At 52.8% G+C, this 7,558-nt stretch overlaps 1 protein-coding gene and 1 long non-coding RNA gene across 2 annotated transcripts in view; both read right to left on the reverse strand.

The window, feature by feature from the left end:
- Positions 1-7,117, reverse strand: part of PLB1 (phospholipase B1) — a 212,625-nt gene extending 205,508 nt beyond the window's left edge. Inside the window, exon 1 of the mRNA XM_055253334.2 lies at positions 7,071-7,117. The gene's annotated coding sequence lies outside the window, so the exon portion shown is untranslated. The remainder of the gene's footprint in view (positions 1-7,070) is intronic.
- LOC129468153 (uncharacterized) lies at positions 1,763-5,781 on the reverse strand. The gene is made up of 3 exons (XR_008652544.1): positions 5,589-5,781; positions 4,773-4,933; positions 1,763-2,017 (listed from the first exon to the last, which is right to left on the reverse strand). It is a non-coding gene; the product is annotated as an uncharacterized lncRNA (long non-coding RNA).
- Positions 7,118-7,558: the final 441 nt, after the last annotated feature.

Raw genomic sequence — 7,558 nt, forward strand, 5'->3', positions numbered from 1 at the left:
TCTGCGTGGCTGGGGAGGCCTCACAATCATGGCGGAAGGCGAACGGTACTACTTACATGGCGGAAGCAAGAGAAAAATGAGGCAGAAGCGAAAGCAGAAACTCCTTGTTAAAAAAAAAAAATCAGATCTCATGAGACTTACTCACTACCATGAGGAAAGTATGAGAGAAAGCGCCCCCATGATTCAGTGATCTCCCACCGGGTCCCTCCCACAACACGTGGGAGTTACAGGAGTATCATTCAAGATGAGATTTGGGTGGGGACACAAAGCCAAACCATATCAAGCCCCTACATCCAGAAAATGCAAATTTCATTCAACGCTAAAAAGAAATGTGCTGCCAAGCCATGAAAAGACATGGAGAAAACTTAAATGTATATTACTAAGTGGAAGAAGCCAGTGTGAACAGGGTACATACTGTATGATTCCAACTATATGACACTTTGGGAAAGGCAAGACTATGGAGACAGCAAAAACACCAGTGGGTGCCAGGGGTTGGGGGGAGGGAGGGATGAACAGGCGGAGCACAGAGGATTTTTAGGGCCATGAAACTACTCTAAGATGCTATGACAGTGGATAAAGTCATCACACTTTGGTTAGAACTCATAGGACATCAACACCAAGAGTGAACCCCAATGTAAATATAGACTTTGGGTGATGATGCATCCATGTGGGTTCTCGATTTAATGAATGTACTACATATGTAGGGGCAGGGGTATATGGGGACTCTCTATACTTTGTTTTCAAATTGCTATGAACCTAAAAAATAAAGTCTATTAGAAAACAAAACAAAAGGATCCCCAGATACCCTGAGCTCTGTTTTACAAGGAGGGCCACCTGGCTCCTCAGGCCACAGCTCAGAAACCCCTGCTCTCCCTAGGAGGACTCACAGCCACATTTTCTCCTTTGCCTTTTAAGTGAGCTGTAGGGAATCCTTTGAGTGTCTTATCTGGGTCACCATTTAGGATAACTTCCACCGGAAGTGTCCTCTGCTTGGTTCCTCGGCTTCAGTGTCACCTCCCCGGAGGCCTTCCCCGACTACCCCATCCCTAAGTCACTGTCCCTCCCATTATCTTGTATGATTTTCTGCCTAGCACTCATCATGTCTGAAATGAGCTCACCTGTTTACATATTTATTTTAAGTCACCCCTTTAGAGAATGCAAGCTCCACTAAGGCACTGACCGTGCCCTAGTGCCCAAAGCAGTGGCTGGCACAAAACAGGAGCTCAGCAAATATTTGTTGACTAAGTTATTTTGTTACTGAGCAGCAGCATAACCTAGGGCAAGGCGGTTAAACTTTTCTGGGCCCCAATTTCCTCATCTGTAAAATGGGCAACTACTCTTAATGATTGTGCTCCCTTTTTACGACGATGCTCTGAGTGTTGTCTCAAAATGACCTTGTTTTCCCACGAAAGGACTTCTGCAGTGAAACAGGAGAGGTTCCCGATCCCCCTCACAGGATGTGTCGCTTGCCTTTTCGGTCACCCCTGCTGCTCAAACCCCTCTCAGGAGGGGGAGCATGCAGACGGGCAGGTGCAGAGGCCAGGGTGAGCCCTTTGGGCTCTGGCCCTACTGTAGTGTCTAAAGGTGGGTGCCTGCAACCCCAGTGTTACAAAGCTTTTTCAGCTTTGCTGTCTGCAGACAGCATGTGTTAACCAGCTCAATGGACCCTCTGCCTTTTTGCAAAGGCAGAGGGCCAGTGTGACAGCTTTCTGTATCACAAGCTCTTGTCCAGCATCCCGGAAAAAGTGGGTCACACATGGGCTTGAAGGATGAATGCGAAGTTTTATTGAATGGTGGAGGTAGCTTTTAGCAGGAAGGATGAGGAGCCAGAAGGGGGTTATGGAGTAGGAAGGTGATCTTCCCCTGGAGTCAGGCGCCCAGCAGCCGGACTCCTCTCTGACTGTCCCCAGTCAAACTCCTCTCCGCGTTCAGATGTTCCTCCTCTTCTCTCTTTCTCTACTGCATCGTTCCACCGTCCGTCTGCTGGTCTGCTGGCTTGCTCATCTATTTCTGAAGCCTGGGGTTCAGGGTTTATATGGGTGCAGGATAGGGGGCGTGGCAGGCCAAAAGGCAAATTTTTCCGCTCAAAAACAGGAATGCCTGTCCTCATTTAGGGCTGTGGGTCTTCAGGCTTGAGGGTGGGGCCTTTGCCAGGGAACCACCCTCTTCTACCCAGCATTTCCCTGTCTCCTGTCCGCATCACCAAGCCATCTGGATAAGTACTTATGAAGAGAGTTCCTAGCAGCTTAGGATGTTGCTCAACCTTGCAGACTTGAGTTTGCAGATGCCAGAGAGAGGTTGGAATATGTGCTAAGTAGATTGGGGTATGTGAAAGTCTCTCCCCTAGAAGGTCGGCTGTAAGGAGGCAGGGATCTTGTGTTTTATTGAGTTTTATGGCCCAAGAGTCTAGAACAGTGCCTGGCACCAAGGAGGCTCAACAAATAGTTATGAAATGAGCACGGGAGGAATGCCAGACACATTACTGGCACTCAGAACATGAGCTTCCATTCTTGGGTAAGTGTCATGTGGTATGGAAACGGCAATAATAATGCCTTCCATTAGTGGAGCCCTCTGTAAGGTGTTTGCACACACATCATCTCATCTGATCCTCTTGACAACCCCATGAGATAAGTACCATTAAGTGTTATTATCCCCAGTTTACAGATGAGATAACTGAGGCTCAAAGAGTTCAACCTGCCTGAGGCCACATAGCTGGTAAACGGCAGAGCCTGATCTTGAACCCAGGATTTTCTCGCCCTAGACCCAATGCTCGTATCTGTCTGTGTGTTGCTGGCCGTGCAAAGCTCTGAGTGTGAGCAGCAGCTGGAAGCCTCACATGAGAGCCAAGGCCCTGAGGAGAGCCACCGTGGAGCAGACAGAAGAGCTGCCCATGACTGAGCCCAGGCCTGCTGTGCACACGGAGGCTGCCAGAGCTCTCGGCAGCAGGGGCTGGGTGAGAAGCAGGAGAGGCGGGCGAGCTGGGCCTGGCCCCTCTCAGCTCCAACAGTGGCCAGGGGCCCCTCTCGGGGAGCTCCTGAAGAGATCGCAGGGCCTCACATAGGCACCGCCATCCTCAGGCCCAGACATGCATGGCTCCAAGCGGGCCCTTCACAGGGCACAGATGATGCCAAGGATGTGGGCAAACTGGTTTGAGGAACACGAAAACCAACTCAGGGTTTTCTCCCTTTCCTCAACAAGGCACCAGACCTGGCTTGTCACCCCATGCCAAAGAGAAGTCTTCAAAGTGGTGTTTGCTTAGCCCCCACATCCCCCTGACTTTACCAAAGTCCCTTGTGTCTCCCTGAACCATACCTATGCACACGCACGTACACACGCTCACGCGCACGCACACACACACGCACACAGTGCCCTGGCCACCCCAGGCTCCTTTCGCTGGGAGCCCTCGAGCTGAGCCCTGGCCCACCTCTGCCCACAGCAATCCTTCACGCTCATCCTGCAGGCTCTTCTCTCTGCTGTCTGGTCCGAAGGCGCCTTCCCTCTTCTACACTCCAGGGCCTGTCCCAGACCCTCCACCCTGGTTCTGGCCATGGGGGCTTTCCACTAGATTTATCTGTACAGGTGACCGCTCCCCATGTAGCCACCAGCTCCCTGAGGGTGGGGCTCAGGTCCCTGTGCTGGGATCCACCTGGTCTAGGGGTCACAACCTCTGGCCACTCTTCATCAGGCCCTGTCAGGGAGCCCTGGGGAGTCAGTAGTTTAGCAAACCTGTCTGGGGCCTTCCCCCTAGAAGCCACGGGGACAGTCATGAGGAAACGGTGGGTGAAGGTGGGTGAGGCCAGGACAGGTGGCGGACCACACACTTGCTGTGTTAGCCATCAAGGGCGCCCAGCAGGGCAGAGGTCATCCCTAAAGCTGTGGCTAAGGGGACGGGTGGGGAGAAGGAGACTCAATGCATGCTGGGGAAAAGGCATCGTGTCAAAACATCTTCTTGCTGGAAAGGCAGTTTTCCTTCCAAACTCCCCCAACGAGACCCGAAATGGTAAGCAGAAGGATGTCTTGATTAATCTCAGGCTGACGTTTTGCATTTGCTCTTGCAGCCAACACACACCGAGCCACCCAACCACCCTCCTGCTCCATGCCAGACTCTGAACATGGAGTCCTCGTTCCTGCCTCAGCAGCGCTGGACGGAGCTTCTCTGTCCTCCCGCCTGGAAATGAGCCCCCAGCACAGGACCAAACAGACCATCGCTTCTACCTAGTGGAGCTAATAGCTGTTTATTGACCACATAGTCACTGGTCCCCTACTCTCCCAGCCCCTTGCTAAGCATGTCACATGCATTATCTCATTTACAAACGGGCTAGTTCCCAGAGACGGTTCTGGGGGCCACAGTGGAGTGGGGAGGGGGTACTTCTGACCTGAGTGGGGTGAAAAGACAGCTGGCCCAGTCCCTTTTTGTGTCTGCTGTCCAGCATTATTGTCAACAGAGTCCACCTCATGCTTAGGAATGGCCCAGTTTGGAAGGTCAATTCTAGGTTCAGAGATTGGCCCAAGGCACCCTGTACCTGAGAGGGGCAGACACTAGAGGGCGCCAGGGAGCTGTGCTTGGTGGCCCAGGCTCAGGGATGTCAACTGGGCAGCAGCCTCGGGGCAAGGGCTATCTGCAGAGAGTGGAGGTGGGAGGCAGGGCGGGGGGGAGGGGGGGCGAGCGGGGGAGAGTACCTAACCCTGCTCTCTCACAGAACCCTTGCCCAGACCCAGCCCTAGCCCACATCCTCTCACCTCCCCCAATCGCCCAGCAGAAGGAGACTGACCGGCCTGGGAACACAAGACGGAAAAAGAGGTTCTGGGCCTGGCCTCTCCCCTCTGCACCACTTCAGCCTTACCAGGTCCCGGCAAGCCTGTCCGGTGGACTGGAGCCCTCAGACTCCCAGGCTGCTCTCCCGATGGGCTGGGACTGCAAATGAACCACGTTCTGAAAAAACAACCAGGCCGTGCATCAGGGAAACTCCACGGCCCTCCAGGGGGTAGGCATGGGGAGGGCTGGAAGCAGGAGGTGGAAGGACTGACAGAGCCCTTGGTTAGGAGTTTCGGTTCGGTACACCTTTTCCTCCTTAACCCACCCTCAGGAGCCACGAGGGCTCAGTTACAAGGCTCAGGTGGCAGCATCCTGGCCTGTGAAGCAGGCTGACCAGGGTCCCTGCCCCTCCTGCTCCATGGCCACAGGGCTTGTAACCCATGAAAAGCCCACTTCTCATGGTCCTAGCCTGGCCAGAGGTTCTGGATGTGCCACTGCCCCGTCCAAGACTCTGCCCGCAATCAGACGCGGGGCGGAGGGGGCTCCTCCAGGAGGCAAACTTTCCATTCCCACTGTGACAATGCCATGACCCCAGCCCCTGCTGACTTCTCTCCAGCCAATGGATCAGGCCACAGGAGGCCCTGCCTGCCTCCAGAAACTGGACGCCCCAAGCCTCTAAGTCCTCTTCTTGAGAGAAGGCCACACAAGAGGCAAGATGGTGACGTCTTAGAGGCATGTACTTTGGTGTCCCACAGACTTGGGTATAGGTTGTAGCTCTGATATTAGTGCCTTGGGCACAATACTTCACTTCTCTAAGCCTGGGTTGATTCACCTGTAAAAGGTAATAAGAACATCTACTTCACAAGCTGGTGTGAGGATTAAATGCTACAAAGAACAGAAAGCGCAGAGCCGAGAGTTCCTGGTGCCCAAGCCAGCAGTTCTCGTGGAGGAAGATGCTCTGAGCAGCACCTGCAGGGCCCTTCTGGCTCAGCCCAGTTTCTCTCTGCAGTGGAGTCCCAGTCTGCAAGCTAAGAATGGAGGTGGACTTTCAATTCCAGCGTGGTATACATGGTACACACGGGTGAATTTTCTATTAGACAGTGGCATCAACGGATGTAGGAAGCCATGAACGCCTCGGTGCCAGCAGCCTCAGCCTGTTAAAGAATCATTCATTCATTTGTTTATTCATTCATTCACTTATTCAACAGACACCTCTTTGTCCAGACAGTCCCAGATTACAACTGTTGTCCAGATGTAATTATTAATAGCCTCCTTTCACCTTGAAGTGTCCCAGTTTGGATGATAAATTATATGGTCAATCTGCCTACTGAGCACCCACTATGTGTCAGATCCCAGGCTAGGCCCAGGGGATTGAGAGAGAGATAACATACATGGCCCTGCCCTCTAGGGCTCCAGAGACAAGGAGGCGATTGCAAGGCAGTGTGAGAAGGCGGGGATGGGCATGCTGCCACGGGACCCCTGTATCCCTCGACAAACCTGTCAAAAAACAACCTTTGACTTACCTGCCCTTCTTGGGTTTATTTACTTTTACTTGTTTACAAAACACCTTTTTTGGGTTAACCCATGTCGTGCTTTTCCCACCTGATACAGGAAGCAGCAGTCCTTTTATTCATTATGTTTCCTCTGGCCTCAGAAGTTGCCTTTTATTGAGATATTTCTGATCCTTTTTCAAGAATCTCAAATATCCCATCCGTTCCCTTCATGATGTCACAAGCATCAATTTTCCAGAAGCAGGATACTAATTTATTTCTTCATGGAAAAGGGTATGACATGAAAATGGCAGTGATCCTGGGGCATGCTCTGGTTGGCCAGCTCCTCACTACTTGTGCCAGAAACACCTCCATGACATTTAGGGGAAAAGGCAGGAGGAGTCACAGGAGAGATGAGATGAGAGGCAGGGATGTTCCCCGGGTGGGCTCCTTCCTGATCATCTGAGTTGGATGTGGGGAGGATGGTTGCCCCCCGCAAAGGACCTTAGGCAGCCAAGTGTATGGGACAGGGCAGTGGCCTCTCCCTTCATGCCAGACCAGGGATGCCTTGGCCTGTGCAGTCTGTAAGGAGCCCAACCCCGCCAGTTTCCCACACCCCATACCCATTCTCCTCGGCTCAAGCCTCCTCCTTCCCTCCCTAGGTCCTCCCAGTCTCCTACTCAGTTAACTCCAAAGCACCAGGGGCCGACTGGCATCGCATCTCCTTGTCCAGCACTTGGGGATCGACTTCCTGATTCTGTCTCACAATTTCCCAAGTCACTAGATGAAAATCCTGATAATTCACAGCGTGGAAGGAACACTACCTTATTTAGATGTGCTGCCCCCAGAGGAGGGGGAGAGGAGGAGGAGGGGGATGAGAAGCAGGTAGAGTAAAAGGAGAAGATAGAAGGCACTGGTGATTCTGAGAATTCAAGGTAATGATGACGTCATCACGGGGAGGGTTTCACTGGGGTCAGTGGGTGGGGGCAGGGCACGGTGGCTCAGACTCGTGACTCATTTGTAGAAGTGGGCCCTGTATTCAGAACTCATTCACTGAGTAAGCCAGTCATTGTTTTGACACTCATTTATTGAGCTGTTATTATGTTTCAGACCCTGGACTAGGCCCCTGAGAGGGAAGATCAGGGCCAGGGCCCGGGAGCTCGTGGTGCAGAGGGGAAATAGAGTTCCACTGCAAGGTGTGGGTGGGCACCGGGAGAGCGGGGCTTGGCAGGAGGCCAGGGGCATGGCTGACAGACGGATGGACAAATGGACAGACACAGACAGCCAGGCTCCATGCAGAGGGAGTGGTCAG

Source organism: Symphalangus syndactylus, chromosome 18 (assembly GCF_028878055.3).
Source record: "Symphalangus syndactylus isolate Jambi chromosome 18, NHGRI_mSymSyn1-v2.1_pri, whole genome shotgun sequence".
Classification (NCBI taxonomy): Eukaryota; Metazoa; Chordata; class Mammalia; order Primates; family Hylobatidae; genus Symphalangus; species Symphalangus syndactylus.